The 27,444-nt window shown below is 38.1% G+C and overlaps 1 non-coding gene across 1 annotated transcript; it reads left to right on the top strand.

Annotated features, from left to right (window-relative positions):
- The first annotated feature begins 5,255 nt into the window (after window positions 1-5,255).
- Window positions 5,256-5,362, top strand: LOC141569116 (U6 spliceosomal RNA). The gene has a single exon (XR_012492508.2). It is a non-coding gene; the product is annotated as a U6 spliceosomal RNA (small nuclear RNA).
- The last annotated feature ends 22,082 nt before the right edge of the window (window positions 5,363-27,444 follow it).

The following is a 27,444-nucleotide window of genomic DNA, read 5'->3' as shown; positions in this document are numbered from 1 at the left end:
TCAATTAACAAGTGATATTGTGTATCATATTTACGAATATACCTTGACTGGGTTTTATCAATTCCATTAAGTATTTGAATTGTTGCTAAGTTGCTCAGGTACAAGAGTTTGGAAACTTCCAGAACTGAGGGGGTGGGGGAGAGAGAAAGGAGAGACACAGAAAGAGAGGGGAGAGAGAGAGAGAGAGAGAGAGAGAGAGAGAGAGAGAGAGAGAGAGAGAGAGAGAGGAACACTATGGCACCACACATTGAGAATATACACAGAGGGTGTATGATCACCAATGATGGTTTAGGGGAGTGTTCATAGATTTGTGCCCACTTTGGTGAACCACAGAAGAGAATAACACTATGTTATATAAACTACAGTGGCTTCAACAAGCAAGTCTAAACAATTCAAAGAAAGGGTCCTCAGATTTGGAGTCTTATTGAATAACCCCACGATTGATACTCAAGGATTTGGCAGAAATACTTGCTGCCAGAGTAGGATACTAGAAGAGAAAAAGGCAACTGTATTCTGAGGTCCAGGATTTAGGTCCACCATGAAAATACCTCATGTCATAATTAAAGCATGATTTGTAGAGTCATCCAGGTTTAGGTTCAAAGATCGGCTCTACAAATACTAAGTAGAGCGGTTTTGGTCAAATCACCAAAACTTCCTGATTTTCTGTTTCTATATTTGTTGAATGAAGATAGTCTCATACTTGGCTCATAGCATTGCTGTGGATTGAATAAGATGTGTGATACACTTAGCACAAAATAAGGTGCACTCAATAATTTGTAGCTATTCTGATTCTTGCTCCCAAGATTCTTGGGGTAGACTACAACTTGTCTAACGACAAAAAAAAAAAAAAAAGTGAGAAGAAAGGTTTACTCTTGCGGAATAGAAAAAAAAAAAAAAGAGATTTTAGTTCATTATGACTCACTGACCACCAGGGAGCCATTTACAACTTATCTGTGTGCTGGAAATGAAACCCCTGTCAGTCCTCTCAACCCAACAAACTGCAGTTGGTATAAACTGATACGAAAGGAAAGATCGTTTCCTCTGGGTAGAGAGTCAACACTATTTAGGATAAGTCTGAGTAAGCAGATCTACTTAACAGTCTATTTTACCACTTATATGCCAGCTATAAAAATAAATACGTAACCCAAAATAAAACTGTTTCACGTGTGGGCATTTCCCTCACCATTTTTAATGACATTCATATGAAGTGTTAGGGGTTATCACTGACATGGTTTCCTTTGAACCCAGAGAAGTTCTGGCTGACTTCGCTTAAGTTTACTTGGTTTTGTTATCCATCCTTCCTTTATTTATTTCCTTTTTTAACTCTGGTTGAAAATGTAAGTAAATGCAACCCAGAAAAGTCAATGGGTTTACGGGAATGGGTCTATCCTTGGAATTATTTCCACAGGGAGGGTGGAGATGGCCATCTGATTGGAAAGGAGAGGCACTGGAGATGTGTCAAAGCCTGTGTTTGCATAATGAGCCCCGAGTTGAATATTTCACTGTAAGGGTGTTTTTGGAAGTAGGGTGCTGAGGTAATGTCTCTTCCCCTCACCTCCCTTTCCCACTCCACTCGGACTCTCAACGTTGCAAAATGAAGCATGCATCCTACAAATAATTGTGTCTTATTGAGATTCTTGTTCCAAAAAACCTGCCTTAGCCAAATACCTCCCAAGTATCAGGACTGAAATCAACATGCAACTTTCTGTGAAACGTGAAGATTCTCCGTGAATTGGCTTTTTTTTTTTTTTTTTTCCAGACACAGAGCATTCTGATATCAGTGGTATAACTTTATTAAAAAAGAGCTGGAGAAGATTTTTCTTAGAAAAGGTCAAGAGGATCACGGCAAGGAAAGAGGGCCAAGAATAAACCCCAGGGAGCTCCTCTCTGAAAAAGCACATCAGAGTTTCATTTTGAAGTAAACAGTCTGACGTATGGGACGTTGGTATGAACAGAGAGACTAAATTAGAGTATATTCCCATAAAGACGTCATGCATCATATGTATAGGGCATCTCGCAAAGTACAATAAAACTCTTATCTGGGATGAAGATGAGTCCTTGGAGGTTTGGCTCTGACCTATATGCATTGATCCATGCTAAATTAAATAACTCTCAGAAGGCACAGGCGATTTGATTTGATCTTATCCCTTTAGTCCCTGATTTATGTTAGTATGAAATGCTGTTCAATAGCATACTATAACAATGACCTTTTTTACTCTAGCTGAGAGTTCAATATTTTCTAACTTATATTTTAAAGGCAAGGAGAAAATACATGATGGGAGATCGTGAAGGTAGGTATTTCTGTCATAGAAACACACGAGTGGTAAGATTTGGGCAAGACTAGCCGGCCACTGGGCTAAGGTTATACTTTAGAGGAACCCATCTGTCCCTGGTCTGGATGCACCCATGTCCATGGAGCAAGGAGTGAGTGAGGGGATAGGCTCCCCTAGTAACTACACTTCTCTTATTGACTATATTCCAGGTATCCTGAACCATGGAGGTTCCTGCTCAAATAATTGTGACCTGCTTCCAGGTCAGTCGTCCCGAGGCCATCACCCATAGGCATGTCCCTAGGTCCAAGGAGTAGACAGAGGTAGCCATTTGACTGGGTAGAAGATGTTGGGGAGTGTGGAGGACCTTACACCTCATGAGTGGATATCTACACACATGCCTGCAAGTCCCTTCCTGGTTTGGGTCAAAAACAAGAGTAGTTAGAGACCTGAGGTGTGGGCGTGGTACTGGAGACTCACGCTTCCTCACTCTCAACACCAGTGAGGAACTCCACAGAGTTCTGAAAATTCTAGATTCAAACTTGGCAATCCAAGTCATAAAGAAGTTGTATTTGTCAAGATAGTTAAGTAGAAAATTATTTAATCATTTTTAGCTTGATTTATAATTTACGTATTTGGACCTACGGTCCATGGCTCACCCTGTATCCCACAGATGTTAGGGAACTGCCTTTTGCTTGTTTGTATTTGTCTTGGATTCAAGATAATTGGCTTTTGGTAGGGTCAGAGGGCTGCTAGGCCAACCCGAAGGCTTTGAGGGGTTAGGACAAGCTAAATGCCCATGCTTCCTGAAACTAATTTCCCTATCTATATCTCTTAAACAAAATACAAGATAAAGGAGAGCTGATCCTTAGAGAATGCTTCTGGGTGTGGGAGCAGCAATATCGTCCTCTTCTGTGTCTCCAACTCAGTATGTCTATAGATGGTAAGAGTATCTATTGATGGCAGGAATTCAAATAAAATATACATATTCCCAGTGATGTTTTATTTATCTCATCTCTGAAAACCATGTACTTTTGTTGGTATAGTCTTCATTAATGTAATGCCAAAGTTCATGAAAGCTAGTTTACACAGCATGTGGCTGAAAATGCCTGCAGGAGTTTGGGGGATATTTTCTCTGATTTTGAAAATTGTACCTAAATATTTCAAAGTACTCTGTGAGATGATAATTATTCTTGATGTCACCTTCCACTTGAAACAACGGAGTCAAGGGACATGTTATAACAATACCGATTAATGGCTTTCCTCAGAGCACTACATGGTACTGGCTCTGGCAGAGAAAGATTTAACTGGCTGGCTCACGTCTCTGGGAGTGATTTTAGTTTGTAAATGAGAGGAGTAGCCCATGAACTTGACTGTACATCTATTAATATTTTTTAAAACACAGGACCTCGATTCTTGCTTTTTATCACATGGGCGAAGCACAGTACACTTGACTGATATTGTTTATGACACAGGTGACTTACCCCACTGGTGGGCAGCCCCTCAGAATAGTGAGCCTTAGTTTTAAACCAAATGAATACTAGCATTGGACATATTCCTATCACTTTGTTTGCATTGGATGGAACAGATCATTTGGTTGTTTATAAAATCGTAATCTATGCCCATCCTGCTGTGTACAACTCTGAGATTCAATGGTGGAAATGTTGTAAGGGAGTGAATGGTTCTCCAGCAATTAAGATCATGCTCTTAACACCTCAGATTCATTTTTGTCTCGTGGAAAAAAATGTGAATTTTGTGCCTGTTGATTTGTCAAAAGTGGAAATATTCTCCTCTCCTTTGCCAAAATGGAGAGAAGTTCTTATCTTGATTGCTCGGTTTGCCCCAAACGATAGTCAAGTTTTGATAGAGGTTCTGCCAAAACTCAGTCCCATATGTGAGGTGAATTGGAAAATTCTTTTCTCAGAAGTCTTAGTAAGGAGAATCCTTGACATACTTAGGTGCTTAAAAAAAATAGTAAGTATAGAGTATAGAGTAATGTGTTCTCTTTTTTTCTGCCTCCATTGGACTAACTTTCAGCTCTGTATGGAAAGTATTTGCTTATCTTCTATGTCTGAAACTTTATACATGCTCGCTAAATATTTGCTGAATAAATCATTTAATTTTCAGTGAAATCAATAGAAGCAGATTATCTCTACCAGGTGTTGGCAAACATTTTGCTTACAGGGCCAGATAGCAAGTATTTTAGGTTTTGTAGGCCACAATTGGTCTCTGTAACAACCATTCAACTCTAAAATAGTAGCTCAAAAGCAACATGAACAATATATAAACAAAAACTATGGCTGTGTTTAAATAAAGTGTTTACAAAAACAGTCTTATTTGACCTGCAGACAATAGTTTATAGGCTCTCTGATCTATATATACATAAGGTTGGAAGATTGAATACTTTTCAGTCCTCAACAATATCTTACTCATAACTTTGATCATGAGGTTTTTAGAATAGTATTCTGGGACAGAGAGGGTCCCCAACATTGGCAACTTAAGGAAATTCCTTTTAAGGAAATTTTTTTTTTTAAAGGAAATAAGCATGTTTTCCAATAGAGTACATCTAAAATATATAGCTTATTGTCTACAAAACAACACATTTTTTCCTATAAAATGTTAATTATAATCAATGTTTACCCAATTCTAGGTTCTGTGCTAAGAACTTTCTAGGTTTGGTGTGTTGAAGCCAAACAAGAATATCACTGAGTGAGTTTACTATTTAACGCCTTGCCTGACACCAGGGAATGCCCCAGTAAATTGGGGTATTCCGCACTTAGTGTGACTCTTTTCCTATCTCTTTCCAAAGGAACTCCATCTGAAAATGGACAGTCTAAGGTTAATAAAAAGCCATGTTTTATTGTGTCACTGCTTCTATTTAATAATATAATAGAGAAATTAAAGACAAAGTGAAATTTCCAGTATGTATATTTATTGTCATATAAAGAATCTTTTACTCAATTATTCATCAAGAAGGAAGGAAGGGTGCTCGCTTCAGCAGCACATATACTAAAATTGGAACAATACAGAGAAGATTAGCATGGCCCCTGTGCAAGGATGACACGCAAATTCGTGAAGTGTTCCATATTTTTTAAAACTGAGGGTTGTTAGATGGGTGCGGGGCGGGGGGGTTGGGGATAAGAAGGAAGCTGAGGGGATTAGAAAGCACCGTTGGTAACCACAAGATTGCCACGGGGATATGAAAGTCAATTTGGGGAATGTAATCAATAATGTTGTAAAGATTTTGTAGGGTATCCAATGGACACTTGTCTCATTAGGGAGATCACCTCAGGGATGATGTAGATGCCTGATCACTGCACTGTACACCTGAAGCTGAAGCTGGACAATAACAAATGTCAACTACAATTATATATATATATATATATATATATATATATATCTATATATATATATATATATATATATATATATATATTTTTTTTTTTTTTTTTTTTTTTTTTTTATAAGGAGCGGAGTACAGCATTAGGAATAGAGACAGTGGAAATGCAATGGCTGTGTGCGAAGTCAGAGAGGTAGTGGTTAGTGGGTGGGGGGTTGTCACTGTGTGAGGGATATAAATGATAAATGTCTAACTAGTACAGGGCTTTGTGCACCTGAAACTAATAAAAAAAAATAAGGAAGGAAGGAAGGAAAAAAGGAAGGAAGGAAGGAAGGAAGGAAGGAAGGAAGGAAGGAAGGAAGGAAGGAAGGAAGGAAGGAAATTCTGTCAGTAAAATCTGTGTTGTAAATTGATTTCTATTTCCTGGGGGCGTCTTTTTGGAGAGGTGAGTTGGGAAATAAAGAGAGTGTAGTAGCTCTTTATACTTAAACCATTTTTAAAAGTTATATTACAAATGGAAATAGACTTGGTGTGGTAGACTGGAGTTATTTGCAGCCAAATGTTACTGTGGAGTAACTTGTTCGTATATGATATTAATATCACCACTGAAATATAATTCACAGGGATAGATTATTACATGATGCAACACAGGAGTGACATGGCGTGAAGAGGATTTGTTTTTTAAATGTGCCATTCTGAAGTCAGGACAAACTGTTCAGAAATATTGAGAAAGTAACCTAATACATGTCATCTAATGGTTTACTATATCAGGAGAACACTACCAATTGCTGAAAGGCGAACTAAACTGAACAGGTAGAGCAAATAGAAAATATGCCTTGTGAGTAATATGTTTATTTAGAACAATTGTCATTTGAAATGGCTTATGATCTCTAGGATTTAAGAGATTTGAGCAAATGTGTCATCCAGATTACATCTATTTGCCGAGGAAACACAAAGAGCTTTTCATGTAGAAATTTGTTTTATCCCTTTTTAAACTTGAAAGGGAGAACATCAATACAAAATTCCGTTTCCTTTCTTAGCTACCTACTATGAGGGTATCTAAGGACCTCTTTACCTTTGGATATGACAGGTTTGCTAAAGAAATTCTAGGTGGAGAATAATTGGAGGCCAAAGAATGTTTCAGTGCTGTACACGTCAGAAATGGAGAAGCTTCTCAGTTTACAAGGAAGTTTGGCAATGAAGATTTCAGAGGTAACCAGTTGGCAATGACATTGGCTTCAAAGGAAAATCATGAATCTGAGCTAATCACGCTTTCTTCTCTTCTGGAGCAAAACTTAAATCTGTGTAATTCAGAAAAAGGTGCTTATCACAATAAAAAAATTGTTTTCCAATTATTTTTTATATGTCTCTCAGGCTTTATACAGATAACTACAGTAAATATCTTCCAAGTATGAGAGAGAGATCCATTTTTAACCAAAGGAGTACATTGACCTAACTCACCACGTTCTATGTATTTCTTATGAAACTGAGAACTGGATCTCAGTTTAGGTTAGAATATTTTTTAATCAGTCCTTTATGTATATTGGGAACTCAGCTATCATTCTCTATTAATTTACTGATTTTAATAAATCCTCTAAAATAATTTCAACCTCATATAGGTGAAATATTTACTGATATCTTTTTAATCACTTACCATAATTAATTAAGGAATTTTTTTGAACTTTCTTTTTTTTTTCATTTATTGGGGTGACAATTGTTAGTAAAATTACATAGATTTCAGGTGTACAATTCTGTATTACATCATCTATAAGTCCCATTGTGCGTTCACCACCCAGAGTCAGTTCTCCTTCCATCACCTTATATTTGGTCCCCCTTACCCTCATCTCCCACCCTCCACCCCCCTTACCCTCTGGTAACCACTAAACTATTGTCTGTGTCTGTGAGTTTTTGTTTCTCATTTGTCTTGTTCTTTTGTTGTTTTTGGTTTATATACCACATATCAATGAAATCACATGGTTCTCTGCTTTTTCTGTCTGACTTATTTCGCTTAGCATCATACTCTCAAGATCCATCCATGTTGTCACAAATGTTCCTATATCATCTTTTCTTACCACCGAATAGTATTAATTAAGGAATTTATTGACATCTTGCCAAGTCAATAGGAAAGTTTGGGGTCTGAGTAAACTATTTTACCCCTTTATAGTTCTTTAAATAATGTTGCATTTTAAGTGTCTTCTTCTGAATGGAAAAGTGAGATATGCTACTATATGTACTATATATATTGTATATATATACAGTATATATAATATATAGAGAGAGATATGCTACTATATATACTATATATAATATATAATATATATTATATATATTATTTATAAATATAATATGTATATAAATTTAAAATATATAATATATTATATATTATTTGTATATTATATACATAAATAATATATATTTTTAATTCATATATATAATATATATTTTTTATATTTATATATATAACATATATATATATAGAGAGAGAGAGAGAGAGAGAGTGAGAGAGAGACAGACAGACAGAGAGACACAGAGAGAGAGAATAAAGCGGCCAGGCATAAGTGTTTTTTTTCCTCTTACTTAAGCTCTGAAATATCTACAAATCTTCCTGTTCCTTTTCTTATCTCAACTTTAAAGGTTGACCTTATAGAGGTAGAGAATTACAGACACCATCAGGAATCAAGGAATAAAGTGGACGGTGTCTGAGTGGTGTACACAAACTTAAAAGGAACATGTCACAAAAGGAAGAAAATAAACAGCTTTCTTATAGGCACTTCTATTTTAAAATAATGCCTCACTGAACCATATGATGAGAGATCTTCAGAGCACATTAAATTAGTCATAATGGAAACTCCTTTAATTGAATGGCATGGAAAATGGCCTGGGGCTGCCAGAGAAGAGACGGGGTAATCACAAGCTATCAGGACTGCATCACTGTTAACTTATCTAAAATCCAGGATTTGGAACTGACTTTAACACTCATAACTACATCTGAAAACATATTCAAGAATCAGTAAAAATCATCTTGTGAAATGAAAAGGTACCATTCATAAAAATAATCAAATGCACAAGAGCTACTAAAGGCTTTCGTGTCATGTTTCTTTAAGCAGTCAGTTCCTTGGGAGGTATGGAGAGTGAATCCATACAAAATAAACACATACAAACTTATTTGGTAGAACAGATGCAAATGTAAACTAGTCCTGGTAGACTGAAGGGATTTTCAGAATTTTGAATCAGCAGCTGTCCAAGATTCAAAAGTCTAAGTATATTTTTTAAAGTCTGATGAAGAATTCCACTGATTCTCGTCCTAGTTCTGCAAGTTCTGAGAGATTGTTTGATTAGAACTTTTCCCAGCACAGGGAGGAACTACACACTCGATGAGACCCTCTCAGAAATATTATGCTCCAGTAAAAATAAAAAAGAAAGAAATGTATCACTTATATCATTGAATACACACACACACACAGAGCAATATCCTTACATACCCAGAACATAGACAAAAGGAAATACAGAGACTTCCAATACACGGTGGGTGCCAAAAAAATGTATACAAGTGGACACTTTGGTCAACGTTGCTCAAGCACTAGTTCGCCATAATCAGAAATGTCTGGACCCTGATGGTAACCATTTTGAGCACCTTTTGTAATTGCAGAAGTCAAATGCGACTTGTGTTCATCTTTTGTTATCGGTATATATTGAGTATTACAATTTTAATAGTTTTCTCCTTTCTTAAAATATGTTTACATTTTCTGGCACCCTCTGTATATCTCAGAAGAGACATATATTATGCATGTTGAAAAGTCACTACACACTTAGAGAACTTGACATTAAATAACTTATTGTATAATTTATTATATTTCATTTATTTATTGTTATAATAAAATGCTGTAATTTATTGACTCATCTGGCTAATGAACTCTTTTGAGAGGCCAATGTCTTGTGTTCCGAAGACAATCTAAGGCAGAGATTTGGTCTACCACAGCTGCTGCACTGCTGTGGTCCTCGGAATTGCCTATTTCAAATGAACAGAATGGAGCAGCATGAAAGATGAGCAGCTGCACTTTTTGTCACTATGACAAGAAAGACTTGAAAAGAGGGAGTTCTGAAGGCAAGCAAAGTTTTCGTGTACTGGCTCTGCAATGGTGACGGAATCTTCCAAAGGCCACTGTTTTTTAGCTATGCTCCATGTACCATGAGTGAGAAACAGTGTCTGAAATGAGCGTGTGTGTGTGTGTGTGTGTGTGTGTGTGTGTGTATGTGTGTGTGTGTAGGGGGAGGGGGAATTCTTAATAATTATGAAGGCATTTGAAGAAGGCTTCTAAATTTGCCAACCCAGAAATTGTGACCTTTGTGTTTACTGGTCATAAATGATGAAACTGGTGAATTCTGACCCAACAGTTCACCAGCTGCTTGACTCACACTGCATTCTTATGATCACAAATGGCTCTTAGCATATTCTGGGGAGATTACTAAATATTTATCCAGATGATTCAATACCTCATTTAGTAATAGATGAGTCACTACCATCCAGCACAGCAAAGTACTTGCGAGTTCCGTCTCTAGTGTGAGATGCACCCCCTGCAATACAGGGTGTCCTTACATTCAAGTCAATCACATGTAAAACATTGAAAAAGTTTTAATATCACCATTTCCCAGTCTGTAAAATGGGGATAACAAAAATAGCTCATTCATGAGGTTATTGTAAGGATTAAATGCAGTAACGCATGTTCTGGACGTGACAGTGCTCAATACGTGTTAGCCATTTTTTTTATGTTGTTCACAGTATCATTAGCAAGCTCATTACCATTCGATACAACCAATTTTATTTATGTACATATCTGACTGCAAATATAGTGCCTAATATTGAAATCTGGTTCCTTCAGATCTCTTCCCATTACTTTTAATTTAGGCCCTCATGGAAGAAAGTGTGTGTGGGGGGAGAGAGAGAGAGAGAGAGAGACAGAGAGAGAGAGAGACAGAGAGACAGAGAGACAGAGAGACAGAAACAGAGAGAGACAGAGACAGAGAGAGAGACAGAGAGAGAGAGACAGAGAGAGAGAGAGACAGAGAGAGAGAGACAGAGAGAGAGAGAAGGAAGGAAGTTAACGATTTACATGGTTAAATTTAGTCATTAACATGATCCCAGTACAACTTCTCTGTTTTTGCTCTGCTTTCGGCCAAGCCCCAAACTTGAGAGAGAGAGAAAGGAAAAGGAGACACAGAGAAGAGGAAGAAGAGAGGCAGTGAGGAGGGGGGAAAAGATCTAGTCTATTATTCTGTTATGGAGGCTAGATATGCCCATATTCTTTAATTGGTATGTATGATCCCTTCATTATTCTGTTCACTCTTTTCTCGTGGTGAACGGAATTTTTCTGCCTGTCTTTAAGGGAGAGTTACCCCGTATGGAAATAATATTTCCAGATGTTAGGAAATGTTTAAAAAATAATTATGGAAGGTGTCAAAGAGCCTAATAAGAGAATAATCCATTGTAAACCCTGGTCATTGTTCTATCCATAGAAGCATTTCTTTTCCATCGTGTGTGTGTGTGTGTGTGTGTGTGTGTGTGTGTGTGTGTGTGTTAAATTATTAAACTTATTTGCCATGAAAGTTTAATAGGAACTTATACAAGGGTTTTTTGTTGTTGTTTATTTGGGGGGGTGGTTAATGTTAGATGTTAGAGCTCTTAAGATGGAAAGGTCTTGAAATGCATATGCAGATAAGTAAATAAGTAATGTGGATGAACCTGGTGAACAAGTGTGACTGATAGATTTGGTGCATGTCTTTAAAGTAAAGAGGACTCGCACAGTTCCTGTACAATTTTTTGGTTCAATTCAGTGGTAAAGAACATTCCAAGAATTATATGGAAGAATTTTAAAGAAACTGTCATTTCAGTTACTTAGGGAGCAAATATTTTTGTCATGTTAAAAGTGGTTTTAGTTTGAATACAGAACATTTTAGAGACACGAAATTAAATGATATTAAACTATCAGATTCCCATATAAAAGAGAAATTATGTGATGTAATACTTCCTGAGTTCTTTAGCACCCAATAATTGGTACTCTGTAAAAAGCAAAGTTCAAAACAGTATTTAAAATATCATCTAATATAGGTTAAAATGATTAATAATTACATGATAAATATATGTGTGTATAAATGTGTGTATTAAAAATTAGTGGAGTGTACCAAACTATTAGTTACAGTTCTCTTTGAGAAGCTGTGTATAGAGGCCTTTTATAGTTTATGCTATGTTTTCCTATAATGTTTCACTAGTAAGTATACAATGAATATATTGTTTTTGAAATGATTACTTTTGTAATCAGAAGGAAAAAACAAAGCTAAAACATGAAAGTTTGTAAAGCAATGATTCCTTTTTTGATTTAACTCAGCAATTATCAAAGGAACAGTAACCTACGTGCTGAAATACACCATTACTTACTGACCAAACCTATTAGCCATAAAGCTATATATTACATACTCACTTAAGGTGCTTGATTCTGCAGTGGTGCCATTCCATCAGAAAAGGAACATATCCAAGAAGATCATGGTTAATGTACAGCCTGTTAAACCATATAACGTCTTTAACTATCTCTGAGCCAAATGGTCCAGGAAGGGAAAACGTCACCCCCAAGTCTTGGACTTTCAACTGCTGAGCTCTGCCCCAGGAAATACCCTGGGCAACCAAAAGCTAGAAGAACGCCTAGTCTCTGAGCAACTTGAGTACTACTTAGCACGTGGCTTCATAAAGCTTAATGGGATCTGGTTATCTCCTCCACTTGGGGAGACACTGGCTTCAGTGGGGACGGGATGTTCTGGTTTTTGCACTATATGGATGAAGGGATCATAAAACCATGTGACTCTGAGCAGCTGCCTGAATCAAGCTTTGTGGTTCAAAGGAAACTTCTAGTTACGACACTCTGGCTATATGCTCTAGTGAATAATAAGGAGACTGATGCCCTCCTAATTACTGTGTAATGATTTCATTAGTCTGAAGTTCTACTGCTGCTGCCCGGGCCCTTATGACTGTCGTTCATTTGAAGGACAAGGCAGAGTGCTGAAGTTGGCAAGATTATCGACTCAGGAGCTGGACTGTCTAGCTTCACATCCTGGCCTCTGTGTGACACCGAGCAAGGTACTAGCACTCTCTGCATCGAAGTTTTCTCATCGATTAAGTGGGAATAGTAACAGTATCTATCTCATTAGTTTCTGTGAAGATCAAATTAGTTAATATTTGTAAACACAACAGAGCCTGGAACATAATAAGAGTGATATAAGCATTTGCTAAATTTAAAAGAATTTGCACAACTTAACTGTTTGGGGCATTGCTCTGGACCCTGAGAATTTGTTCCATTTCTCACTTTTCAAACAGTGCTATCTTAAAAATTCATATAAATTTATGTAGGGGTACAAATGAGGAAATAATTCTGCTCAAGGAAGAAAAGAAAATCATTTCAGAAGAGATAGCATTGGGTTTCACAGCAAAAGTGGGACCTTGTTTGACCCAGAATTGTAAAGGATGGACATTCCAGAAAGAACAATAAACATGTACTAACACACACAACACATACAAGCAGAAACATGTGAAAGCACCCACTATACTTAGAAAATCTTGCAACATAAGCAAGATGGAGATGATCAAAACTGTTAACTTCACAGTAACTTCAGTGATAACTGTTGGATTTCTTACATGGTCATGGGCAGCCATGGAAGGTTTTAGTATGTAGGGGAATTGCAGAAGATTTGTGTTAAAGAAAAATAAACTGGCACACACACACACACACAGGGCTAGTTGGAGTGGGACAGGAAGCAGGAAGAACATGGAAGAAATTCAGGTGAGATGTGAGAGACTCTAGCATGGTCATCATTACATGCCCTCTACAGATTAGAGAGCTGATCTTGTCAATACCAGGCTTTGGGAAAAGTCTACCAAGTCTAGAATTCAAAGATTGAGAAACGAGAATAAACATTAAAGATCGAAAGTAAAACAAATGAATATTATCTCCATAAATGAAATCACAGATATATAATTAGCACTGGCAGAGGCTGGCTAAATTCATCTCCACACACCGCTTCAATCCACCTCTATCGACTCTCAGATTTTCTATTAAAACAGCAATCTGTCTTCTAGGTCACATTCACACTTATGGGTACCACTCTTAAAAGGCTGAGGAACCCCGTTTTCGTTAGACAAAAACACACTTGCTCAGTGGCTGCAGGTGTTTTTAAACGTTGTGTGGTTATAATTTCCTCTACCGCTCCGCGCTTTGCCTTTCCTCTTTCTTACACATCATATATTACTGTGGGTTTCTATTGATTGGAGAGCAGTCCACACCTCTGACAAATAATCTGGTGTTTGAATATGAAATTAGGGGCTTGAGATGGAGAATAAATACTAATTGTATTTCGCTGATGACACCCTAAGTCTAGGTTTTGTCCTGATAATGTTAACTTGTTAATCATCATAAAACATGGCAAATACATACAAGTTTCATGATGAACCTAAAATTACTCATAGCCCCATCACCCAGAGATGAGCACCATGAACATTTGGGTATATTTTTGGAATTACACACACACACACACACACACACACACACACACCTACTGTATTAGGTATTTTAATTATAGCACTAATTCAGATCTATGTTCTCTTTTTGCTTATGTGAAGAACTGTGAGGATATTTGAATTGCATTTAGGTACCAAACTACTGAGTCTAAGACTGGTAAAATCTTTCCCTCAATATAGTTGTTTTGTAAGAGGCGATGCAAGACAGCCAGAATAAATACCTGTATTATAACCACCTTATAACTCTTCTTAGAAGCCCGACCCTGCCGTTTTCAAAGGTAAGCGAGGCCAAAAGCACTGGATAAACTGCCGACAGTGATGTTATCGACTGAAAGAGCAGTAACTTGGGAAATGAGGCGCTAGACGATAGCCCTGTATCTACACGGCCATATTTTGCAAAGTGAAACATTCTGTGTCTAGTGTCCCATCTACTAAAGGCACCGCTTCTTTGGGTTGTATGCGATTAATTGTGAACACTGAATTCGGTCAAACTGGTTTGAATGGCGCAGATGCAGCAAATGCCTTATTCTACTAACTACTGAAAACCTTACAACCTTCTCAGGGTCTTAGTTATTTGGGCTTGAGATTTCCAGAGGATATGAAACATGAAATTCACGCTAGGGCCCTGCCAGAAACGCGACAGTGATTAGAATGCAAACATAGTAAGCCTGAGGAGGACAGCAACTTAAAGACGACAAGAGGAAAGGACCAGATTGTTACCACTAAGAGTCCTGATACGCTGCCCTTTGTAGTTCACAGTTCTGCCCGTGGTTCAGGTGGTGTGAGAAGATAAAAAGTGATTATTCGATTTTAAATTGAAAATACTTCTTGACTCCTAGGAAATGGCACTTTCTCTGTCTTTTTGTGTTTCCTTCCCCTCCCCCTGCCCCACCAGTCTTCTATCTTGTTGATCAGTATTCTCAGTCTCCGACTTCTGTCCTTCTGCCACTGGGGATGAACTTCAAATCTAAAGCCAGTCTACTTTGTCAGTTTACTTCTGAGTGTGGTTCCCTGAGAGAATATAAATGTTATATTAAGAGGCTCTCGATATAAGCGTATATTTACCTGAACTCAGCAGCTTACCCCTGTTTGTTCTTATTTTAGGATGGACATTAAATCAACTACCATGTGAATGCAATGAAATTCAATTAAAATTTATTTCTAAAGGACCAAAGAAATCAGCCCTGTCTTGCTTTTAAAGTGACCTAGAAAGTAGGCCCAATTCAGTATGGTGGAAATTTACTTTGGTTTTAATATTTAGGTGAAATTATGTGTACAAACTAGTTTGTGATAAAATCTAAAGCACTCTCTCAGAATATGACTCCTAAACTTTTTATAAAGAAGGAGTTTGTTCTTAATAATCTGAGGTCATAGAACGACACTAGAATTCACTGGAGGAAAAAAATGCCTCCTGTCTTTTAGCTTACCCTCTCTACAGGCAAAATAGGATGATAACAACTTAATATTTTTATTTCGATAAATAGACACTTACGCTCCCAGATCAAGGAGGATCTGTTTGCTACCAAATTAGATACGGTGGTAATCATGATTACTTCTGTTGGTTATCAGATACAGTATGTTAAAAAATGGTGTGTATGTCCCAAGGGAAAGAGTTGATACTCCAATATGTATTTGTTCATATAAATAGGTGTGATCCTTTATTTACTATCTCAGAAATAAGTTGTGTGAGCCACGTCCTGAGAGGAGGGAGTAGGACAGAGAAGGGTGAGGCAAGACACTAAGACATTCCCAGTTACCCAGCAGTGGGTATTCCAAAGTACTTCTAATGCCTCTTCTCTCTTATCATCTCTTCATTAAAGTAAACAAAACCATGGATGGGTTTGTTTGTTTGTTGTTTGTTTGTTTGTTTGTTTCACACAGTAGCGTGAGACTACATGGAGAAGTTTGAATTAAAAACTGCTAAATTTGTGCAACTGGATTAGAAATGTCACAATCAGGGATTTATGTTCTTATGAACCATTATTTCTTGTTTCTGGTAAGGCTGCAGCTGGCCTTTCTTGCTACATCTTGGCACTTCCAATATGAGATAAAACCAGGAAGTGTAACTGAACATGAAAGTAGGTTAAAATAGAAAGTGTCTGACAAATGAAGTAGAAATTCTGATTATTAACGTAACTTTAATCACGGAATAGGTAGATGTTTGAGACACTTCTGACTTTATGTGATCGCGGGAACTCAATTATCTGCCTTAGAATACAAGTATTACAAGGCTGTAATACTTGTAACATACAACATAAACATACAACAGCAAGAGTGACCCTAATGTAAACTATGAACGGTCAGTCATTATGGGTCAAAGTAGGTTAACCGATTCTAACAAATGTATCTCTAGCTGATAACGGGGGAGACTAGTAAGTGTAACGACAGGGCATGCATGGGAAATTTCTGTATCTACCTCTCCATTTTGCTCTAAAACTGCTCTAAAAAAATAATAAAGTCTCAAAAAACATACTATGATTTGTCTAATGGAGAGTGACTGTGAGGGAAATATGCTCATGTTAGATGTAGAGAATATTCTTACTCTAATGAATAAAGCACTTAGTATTGATACGGTTAGAAATACATAGAAGCACGTTTACTTGTATCTTTCCCAAATAAAATAATAATACAAAGATTCATATTCAGTAAAGTACAGATGATCTAAGGACATTTTTGTCGACAGTTGGAGCCTGCCATATAATTGGGCAACACACAAACTGCTCAATACTTGTAATGCTAATTCTGACAACAAGCAAGAGTTTGATCCATATTAAAAAAAATGTCTCCCAATTTGTAACTTACCCCCCGCCCCAGTAAAATATTTCTCATCAAACTCCATTTCTTTTTCTTTGACGTTAAAAATTTTGGCTGGGAAGAATCAGGAGGTGGCTCTACCTGAGGGGAGAAAATGCAAAGCAAACTTTCCTTGCCCAGGGACTCCAAAGTGCTTCTCCTGAGCAATACAGATCTTGAGTAATACTCTTTGAGTGGAGTATTCACCCATGTATTGCAGGCTTCCATTTTCTTAGGATATAATTTCCTTCAGGTCTGCATGAAGTTAGGAGAGACAGGTTGCCACCAAAAATAAGAGTATGTGTTTCTATAACATCTGTTTATGACAGTGTATATAAATAAGAAGAGGTCCCACCCCAGTATAGGACAAAGAAAAATACATATCTTTTTATGAGTTGGCTTTCTGAAAATGCAACTAACTGAGAGAATGTGGGGGTGGAACCCAATATAAATGCAATGTCAGAACAAAAAAGAACCACCTACAAAAATCTTACTTTAAAAAGCACCCATTCCTAAAGGATGCGCGTAGGCGCACACAAAGATGTATTACCTCCCCAAAGTGGCCTTCTCACAATGGCTTCTTTGAGGGAGAACCTTTAAACCTTGAGGTCAGAGAAAAACTAATAAGCAAGTTATGATTCTGAGATACCTGTTGCCATTCTAAATATTTAACGGAGGTTGGGTGTGGTGAGGACAAGCAGTTCTGTTCCCCAGAGTTTCACCTTGGGAGAATGATTTGACAATCAACACTCAGACAAGATTAATTCCTGAACAGCTCAGCTGTATGCGCCTCAGTCATTCTCTGCGTTTACTTACATTAACATCTTGAGATGGATATTGTCCTACATACATATATGCAATGTGTATATTATGCAGATATATATGTAGGTACACATGCATATGTGTCTATGATAGTATTTTTAAAGGCATGGGAATGAAAACTGAACAAGATATGTTTTTTCATTTGAAGGCTCCCTAGTGTATGTAGCATCCCAGGCTCCCTGGCATTAAATATTAGAAATAACTAGAAATAACTTCCAGTCACTGTGAAATTCAAAAATACCCACACATATTCCCGACACCTGAGGAAAGTGGTACTGCCCCCACTGAGAGCCAGTCCAGAAACACAGACTGAAAGGCAAGTCATAGATTCTTCCCTTCTGAGGTCCTAGTGACCTCATGACGGCTTCACTGTTATAGCACTTTTTCTGTGCCCAATGGCCCTTTGTAGGCAGTTCTTCCCACCATCATGGATGGCTTGGTAAGAGGGTGAGGAGGTGGGGATGGTAGATCAGGGTAAATGGGATCAAATACCTGGTGATGGAAGGAGAACTGACTCTGGGTGGTGAGCACACAATGTGATATATAGATGAGGTAATACAGAATTGTTCACCTGAAATCTATGTAACTAAACTAATCATTGTCACACCAATAAACTTTAATTTAAAAAAAAGATTTGAAAACAGATAGTGGTGATGGTTGCATGATAGTGTGAATGTAATTAATGTCACTGAATCATACACTTGAAAGTGGTTGATATGGAATATTTTGTTTATACATATTTTATTATAATAAAAATATTGATTAAAAAAAAAAACCCTCTTGCAACTTTCCCAACTTAGAATGTGTTCCTTTATCAGTGACTGAATGTGATTCACAGTCTCTGAATCTCTGACACTGACAAGTGAATGAAAGCATAGGAAGTCAGAGAAAAAAATAACTCTGGATTTTGTTCACGCTATAAGGAACAAACATACGAGTATACTATGCCTTCAGTCTAGCCATACAACCCTTTATTTTCAGGCAGTAATTTTTTTTAAGCTTAATGAATTGTTTCAAACATTTTAGAAATGTTTTACTTTCTCTGCTTTATAACTTTCAAGTACTTCAACGTGACTTACAAAAAAAAAAATGGTTCCTAAGTACTCTGGGAAAAACACATAGCAAATATAATTAAATTAGGGTCTTGTCTAAATGGGGGAAGTTAGACCCTAGAATATACCGAGCACTGTACTCAATGTTTTGTATAGTTCTTTTATGTCCTTACATCAGCCCTGCATGTTAGATATTATTATCACCATTTAATACACGAGAGAACTGAGCCAAAGCAAGTTTCGGAAACCGTAAAAGGTATTAAAAAGACATATATCACTTTTAGAATGCATGGATTTAAAAGTTAATGTGTTTCTAACTTTGACACCAATATAAATATCTATATTGACACCAATTAAAATGTAAATACATATTCTTCTATTTCACCCTCATGGAATCCAAAGATAGCACCTTTGTTGAAATCAACTTTATTTCACTTATTTTTAACGATTGCTCAAAGAAGTGTGAAAGAGGAGTTCTATCTGTTGATTAGGCTAGGACTTCTCAGGAGACCTAGACAAGTGCCGTGTGTCCTGTGAGTCAAAGATAGAACAGAATGTACCATTCTGGCCCAGATGTAGATACACCCAGGATATTACATGGGGTCTAGATGATTGGTAGAGAAACAAAAAAAGAAACAGACTGAATCTATACGCAGCAAGGTGTAAATACGGAAAAAAGGAAGGATAGGTAGGTGTCTGCCACTTGCTTGTCACTTATCTGCTTTCCTCCCCTCTTCCCTCTTTCTCTCCTTTCGTCTTTCAATCATCCTAGGAATATCTACTAAGCATCTAATAAGTCCCGGGGTTTATTATTTATTATTACTCGTCTCAATTTGCCCTGTCTTCCAGAGGCTTCTTACTCCGAACTTTTCCTCGCCTATTCTATTTGCCCTCTGCTCTGGGAATATGTCCTTCAATTTTCTGCTCTTCCCACTCTGGTCTGACGATCACACAGATTCTCTGTTCCATGACAATTTTTGTTGTCGTTTCCTATTCACTACTCTGATGTCAAGACCAATGGGTTGACAGAGGATGGCTGCTTTTCTTCTCTTTAGCTCGCCTCCCTCCAGACATTTCTTTGAATTGGGATGTGAATCTTGGGAAATGGTGGTGTCTACTTAGATCTCCCTCTCTTCCTGTTGCTCTGTGGCCTGAGCTAGGACTCTACAGAGTTGGGTTGTGGTGTGATTTTTCCCTGGGCCAGCTCACGCTCCTACATTGTGGTTTCCTAAGAAAACGGCCATTGGTTGGATCTTGATTTTGTCACTTTTAGGGGGGAAATAAATCAGCCATATTGCTCAAGATCTGAAGGTACAGTTTCTCCTAGTGGCCTTATGCAGAATGATTCAACTTTCATTGTGTTGGCAGATATTTATCACGGTTAGTTCACTTCCTCATTCTACTGAGCAAGATATTTCTTCTTCCTCAGAGAATTTGAGGGCCAGAGTCAAGCACTTATGGGAACTAAGAGTTAACATACTAGTCAGGTAATGCAGAATTTTTTTCATAGACGCCTATACCTTGTGGACAAAGAAAGCAATAAGATTAATGATTCACAACACACAGCCAAACAATAAATATGGATCAATATCAATCCAAATAAATCTCAAATAAGGGAATATCACCTCCCTCATTTAATATAGTGTCACAAATAGCGGTTCTATCATACGTAATGTAACAGCTAGTAATATTACTATTGATTTGACTCAAAGTGACCTGGGTTAAAATCCTGGCTTCCCCAGTAAAAATTTTATTTTGAGCAAGTTTCTTAAAATCTCTTTGATTCAGTTTCCTTATGTGAACGTGAGAGTGGTAATACCTACTTCAAAGGTTTTGTTAAGGATTAAATGAGATCATGTGTGTCAAGGGCTCATAAGAATATGTGGCATATAGAAAAGTTGCTTTTATTTTCATTTTTGTTTCTGGTGTGTTAAAAAATTATTTGACTAAATAGAGCAAAAGCAGGAAATAATCTCATTTCAATTACAAGACGACTCAGTAAAAAACATATATATATATATATAGAAACAAATATATATATATATTTGTTAATCTTTTTTGTTTAAATCTACATCCCCCTGAGAGGTAACCTAACATTTTTGACATTGCAGACAAATTTATTGTTGTAGAAACACTCTGAAAATCAAAGGTGAAGCACTTTATTAATATCCATGATTTTTGTTCAAACTTCAATGTCACTGGGATTCAAGCAACTATTACAGTTTGACACAGCACATGCATACGTTTAAATTGCAATCTTCAGAACACAGCTTTATCTGTACTCTGTCATCACTATTCATTCAGAATTCATTAAGCTGTTTTTATAAAAATGCCAAAAGATCCACTTCTCAGAGGTTTTACTACTGAAAAAAAAAACAGAAAATGGCCAGAACTGCCTAATATTCAGAAACAACGTTATTGACCACACTTTTCCAAGATCATGGTGGCCCTTTTCAAAAGTGATGTTTTTATAAAAGTTTTCGTAAGTTTCAAAGGTTGTTCCAAGTGATCCTGAACAATTTAAGCTTTCCTGTAATTCTTTCAAAGGAAGACCTAAAGTTAACAAGATTGCCAAAGGCTGGGCTGGTGGCCTTGAGCATTCATTTTCCTTGCCATTAAAAATATTTATCTTTAGTTACTTACACTAACTCATTGTCTGGTAAATATAGGAGATGCAGACTATTTAGTTAACACATATCTATATCCTGAGATACTATGAATTGTGACACGCCAGACAGTTTAGATTTATTTGGTTTAATTAACTGAGACATGGTCCTTACTCACAGGGTCTGAATTGATGACCCAAAGGATTTTTTTTTCCCCAACAGTTTCTGGATTAATATAGATAGTTTCAGAATTATTTTGAAGTTCTTAGGGAAAATTGTTTACTAATTATGGACCCTAAAGGATACTAAAGTAAGGTTTAGTAGAAACCACAGATAACTTCATTAAATCTACAGAATTAATAAATCTATTTCCCATTCGCAAGTGAAAGGATATGTGCAACATGAATGGAGCTTTTTCATCTAAGATTGTCATAGGGAAGAGCGTGACAGAGACAACTGTTTAAGATACAATGGAAAATAATATAGGTCTACATAGAGCTAGTGTGTGTGTGTGTGTGTGTGTGTGTGTGTGTGTGTGTGTGTGTGTGTGTGAATGCATAAAACACATGTGTAGGGTGAAAAGAAAGTTGGGTAACCTAAGTGGCAATTCCCAGGAGCAGTAGGACTAAAATAATTTTTAGGTACCCACAGACAGTTTCCAATTCAGCCATGAACGCAATGATTTCTGATTCTCTTTTCATGATTTTCTTTCAAACGTCTGTGGGACAACATGAATGGAGCTTTGGTCCTTTTTTATAAACTCTGAAGGAGGCCTCATTGGGTCAGGAAGACCACTGGAGACACTTGCCATAAATCTGAGATATGATTAACAACATACTTTTAATTTCATCTCTATGAAATGATTGCTGAATTTAGATTTGAAGGTGACATTTCCTAAAAGATGTTCCAGATTGGTAAACACAAGAGGGGAGAAAGATTATGACTGATTAGGTCTTCTGTGGGAAAAAGAAGAATTTCTAAAGGTATTTTCTCCTTTCTTAGGCCCCTAAGGAATTAAGGGGTTACATATGCCATTCTAGAAGGCCCTTCCAGAGCCTTAGGGAGAAGTTTGTCTGCCTGCAAATCCTGATGAGTAAATAAAACACGCATCCCACCATCTTAATCCCTTTAGACAAGGAATCTCGATAGCTTTTCAAGAATCCATATTTTCTAAGGTTGATGAAGCTTTTCTTTGTGTCTCTTACATTTAAGCCACCCACTATGATACTTGCTGCCTCAAAAGCATTTGTGATGATCACTGTAAAGCCCTGGGAGTGGGAACAACTCAGTTTACACAGGAAAATGGAAGTGGTGAGGAAGGGAATTACAGCCTGGCAGCCAGGTAAATATATCCAGGAGATGAATTTTTCATCAATGGGGGACAGATGCAAGTTTCTGGGTCAGTGAGGGATAGATGAGTCCCCTGGAAGAAGTCGTCATGCCAAGCACGGCAGATCAATGGCACTGACCAGTTTGTCTGTCTGGAAGTTGTTTCCTTCATGGCATGAGGAAGGCGGTAGACTAGAAGGAAATACCTTCTCTTTTCCCGCTCCTGGGTGGGACTTGCCATAAAGACAGTCTGTCAGCAGGTTTCACAGTGGATCACCCTGATTTACGTTCATCCTCTTGGGTGAGTTTGACTGTTGGAACTGGAGATAAGTACCTTAAGGACCTTAGGTACCAAATCCAGCCCAGTTAACAAAATTCATGGGCCATATGTACTCCTTCCTGCAACTGGTAGAGCATTTTGACAAATCAGTTAACAGAAAGTCCATGAGACATACATAGAAAGGAGTTTTGCAGCTGACCAGACTTTAGTTGCCTTATATGTTCATTGTTTTTGTATCATAAACTCAAACTGCATGGCAAAAAATATGACTAGAAAATATAGACTATGTGGATTCTGGCGTTGCATGATTCTCTGGAGCTGGAAGTATAAGGAAATGCTGATTAGCATAAGTCAGAGGAACTAAATCATGGCTTCATCTAATGAATATATCAAAATAACTATTTCTGGCTGCTGTATACATCAGCTGTGGGCAGTGATTAATTCCTGGCCTCCTCTTCTTCCATTCATGCTAAAGGAGAGGGAGGGCAGCTTCTTAACCCACTGTAAAGTAAGGCCTATATAACAAGGTTAACAAAGCACCATGGGTCAAGTTGCAGCAGGATTGGTGGCAAATACATGAGAATGAGTCAATGCAGGATTAGAACAAAGAATGTAATTCATGGAAACCTCTCCAGTGTACATGTTGGGATGTGCTGAACCGTCAACTTGAGTGGATATGTAGCAGCATGTGAAGGTAATTTGCATAAATGTGAACTCATGCCCAGAAAACAAATGTGACTTGCAAATTTACAACCCTGAAATCATGGAAGACGTACACAGAAGCAGACACAATTTATAGTAAACAAAAACCATTACTTCCCTTAACACCTCTTAAACATTTAGTGAACTCCAATAATACACTTCTAGGGTGAGACTGGATGAGCTGGTCTCTCTAGATGAATTGCTGAAGGGCCAAGCCGGTACCCCCTCCCACCTGAGAGTGAAAAGATTACATTGTTGCAAATGAGGGTGGTAACTTGGATTCAACTCAACTGGAAGAGTGTAGGAATGTAGACAGAAGTGTTACTTTGAATCCATCTTCCTTCAGCAGCCTATTTGATGTGTTGGCCTATAAATGTCCTGCCCAAGCCTCAAAATCAATGTCTATTCTTTCCTGTCCTCTCTCCTGACTCCTGTTTCTTATTGCAGCCATGCTATGACCCATCTTTAACTCTTCCAGCAACCTTTTCCACTCCCAAGATTCAAACAATTGCCAACTCATGTATATTTCTCTTCTGTAACATCTCTGGAATTGATCAGTTCCTTTCCATTCTCAAGTTCAAGCACTTATTACCTCTAACCTGAAATATTGCCATCCGCACTTACTGATCTATCCGGCTCTTGTCTTTATCTCTTACTCCTCTAATCAATTCTGCATTTGACACTTCATCTTTCTAAAAGGTACTTTCATTATATTATTCTCTTACTCAAAAAGCTTCAATAGTTGCTCACAACCCTTTATGTCAAGTAAAATCACTTAAAATCCTTAAGCTAATTCCCAATCTTATTCCCCATTAATGTCTCAAAGTAGCTACACTCTAGACCAGGGTTTCTCCACTTCGGTTTGACTGGACTGGACAATTCTTTGTTGTGGGGGGTTGTCTTGTGCATTGTAGGATGTTTAGCTGCATCTCTGCTCTGTCCTCTACCCACTAGATGCCAGTAGCATTCCCACCCCCTCCAAGTTGTGACAACCAAAAATGTCTCCAGATATTGTTAAAGATCCCCGGGGGTAAGATCCCTGGCCTAGACAAAAATGGGTCTCTTGTGGTTACAAGGTTGTGCCTTAGGTATTCTGTGCCTATATGTGTGTTTGCAGCGGGCCCTCTGCTTAGAATGTTCTCCCTACCATCTCTACCTAATCAAATCATATCCATCATTTCAGGTTTACCTCAAAAGCTCTGTTACCAAAGTCTTCTCTCTGTTTTAACCAGGCTCCCTGAATGGAAGTATTTCCCTTCAACTTGGGGTCACTATAGCATTTAAGGTATTTCTTTTCACTGTTTTCTTTTAATTTAGCTGTTAAAAAATAAATTAAAAAGTTTTGGCCCATTATTTAAATACATAAATATTTATGACAAGACTTATGAAAGATACTCTATTCTGTTTGAATTTTACTTTCCATTTTTCTTTTTTTTCTTTTTTTTTTTTTTTGCTTCTAACAAATCCATTCTAGCTCTTTGTATGAAATTTTTACTGGCGTGTAAATACTAAAAAATATAATCTTTATCTAATTATCTAAAAGTCACTGATAAATGTAATAAATATGAGGCACTCTTATCAAATGTGATAGAAAATAAACCACAGCCTATTTAGAGAGAGGAAACAAACAAACAAAACCAACAAACTGGAGTTAGCTGGACCCTACAAACTGTCTGGTCTTCCGTCTGCCCCTTTACTTGAGGAAACTGGAAACTTGGGAGGGTGACTGTCTTTCACAAAATGGTGGACCCAGTAGTCTCTTATGGTCAAGATGAGCATCCAGGGCTTTCATTCAGAATTTATTGCACTAGGCCAGTTGATCCACATTTAGGGTCCTTGGGTCAGTACTTTGTGTACTCCTTAGAAACTTATTAGCAATGAAAATTCTGGGACCCCACCCAAACTTACTGACTTAGAAACTCTTGGGGTTGGGGTCCATCTATCTATGTTTGGTCTAGTGCAGAAGTGCTCAAACCCCAGTGCATCAGAATGGCTCAGAGGACCTGTTTAAGTACAGAGCAATCCATTCCACATGCAATGTTGGGGAAAAGGTAAGTCGTGGGTTCTCAAGGCCAGACTATGAAAGGCAGCTGTGTTCAGTATCAAATTAACCTGACCTACTTCCTGGAGTTTACAACTTAATCCAGGTTCCTCTGTTGACGTAGTAAAAACAAAAATTATTCTACTTGAATCACTCTACTTGAATCACTGCAGTGTCTGTTCCATCTTAATTAAGAGAGCATACTAAATTTGCAAGAAATTTAAGATAAAAATCCACTAAAATTCATTTACTTCTGATTTTTAACATGTAATGTATGGTGCAGAAATCTCCAGCACAGGCGTGAGAGGGGAAGAGAGAGAGATTAAAGCATTTTTTTTGTCTTATTAAAAAAATAATTAAAAACAAACAGAGAGATTCAAGATGGCAGAGTAGATACACACTATGCATCATCTTCCTTCCATGATCACATTAAAATCACAACTAAATTATAGAACAATCAACCTGGAGAACCATCTGAAAGTCTAGCCAAACAGAAGTTTTATAACTAAAGATATAAAGAAGCTACATCAAGACTGATAGGAATGGGCAGAGACGTAAAACGGGCTGGACCCAAACTGCCATGTGGTGGTTGAAAACTGGTAGGGATATCTCGGTCACGGAGGTTCACCCCAGAGGAGTGCGAGACCCCAGTCTCCCACACCAGGCTCCCCAGCCCAGAATACTGGTGCCAGCCAAAGGAGCCCCCACATCTGGCTGTGAAAAATGGTGGGGATTCCAATCATCCAGGTGGGACCAAAGTCGGCAGGAGGCACAGGCGTCCTCTTAAACAGCCCACGCACAGATTCACTCGCTCACAGGCACTCACCTTGGGTTCCAGCGGAGGCACAGTAACTCAGGGGGTGTCGGAGGCATACAGGGTGCAGACTGAGGTGTGTGGCTTCGGAGCAGGGCTAGAGGACAGTCGCCATTTTCCCTGTGAGGGGGCCTTCTCCCATGCAGCCAGCAGGCAGACGCCATCTTTCCTGTGTTGAGCCCTCCCCCTATGCTTACAGCCAAATCTGAATCTGATTGGCCTGGTGAGCTCTGCTTGCTCCACCCTGCTGATTAACTGAGACCCCGCCCCAACCCACTCCTCCAACACCACAGGCACTTTCTCGAGAGCAGCAAGCCCCACCAAAATTGCATTCTTTCTTGGAAAACTATCACGTCCGTAGGCCCCAGGTGGGGGTGATTGGCCTCTGTGAGCTCTGAGACTTTTGCTGAGTCTCTCTAGGCTCAGCACTGGCACTGAAACAGAGCCTACATCAAGCTGGTGAACACAACTCTTCCCACTCTAGTAACTCCCTGAGACCCTGCCTCACCCAACTTATGTACTACACAAGGTTTTATCACTGCCTGAACCTTAAAGGAGCCAGCAGGTGGCAGCAGACCTTGGGATGTCCTGGCTTTTTGTGAAGTTACCCCAGGATCTGTACTGGTGGCAGCCATCCTCAGTTTGCAGTATGGCCTCTTCCACACACCTCCATGGTTAGCACAGGCAGCAAACGACTGTGGATTACTTTGTAGCTTCTACCAGGTATTCTCCTGCTGGTCACAGGCAGTGGCTGATCTGCACCTGCACCGGAGTCCCTCTCAAGAGGCCTCAGAGCCAATGTACTTGGAGGTTGGCTTCAGACCACAGCAGAGCA

This window comes from Rhinolophus sinicus, chromosome 12 (assembly GCF_057876585.1).
Source record: "Rhinolophus sinicus isolate RSI-liver-muscle chromosome 12, RSI-T2T, whole genome shotgun sequence".
In the NCBI taxonomy this organism is placed as follows: domain Eukaryota; kingdom Metazoa; phylum Chordata; class Mammalia; order Chiroptera; family Rhinolophidae; genus Rhinolophus; species Rhinolophus sinicus.
Note: the sequence above shows the minus strand (reverse complement) of the source record. Positions and strands in the feature narration are given on the sequence as shown.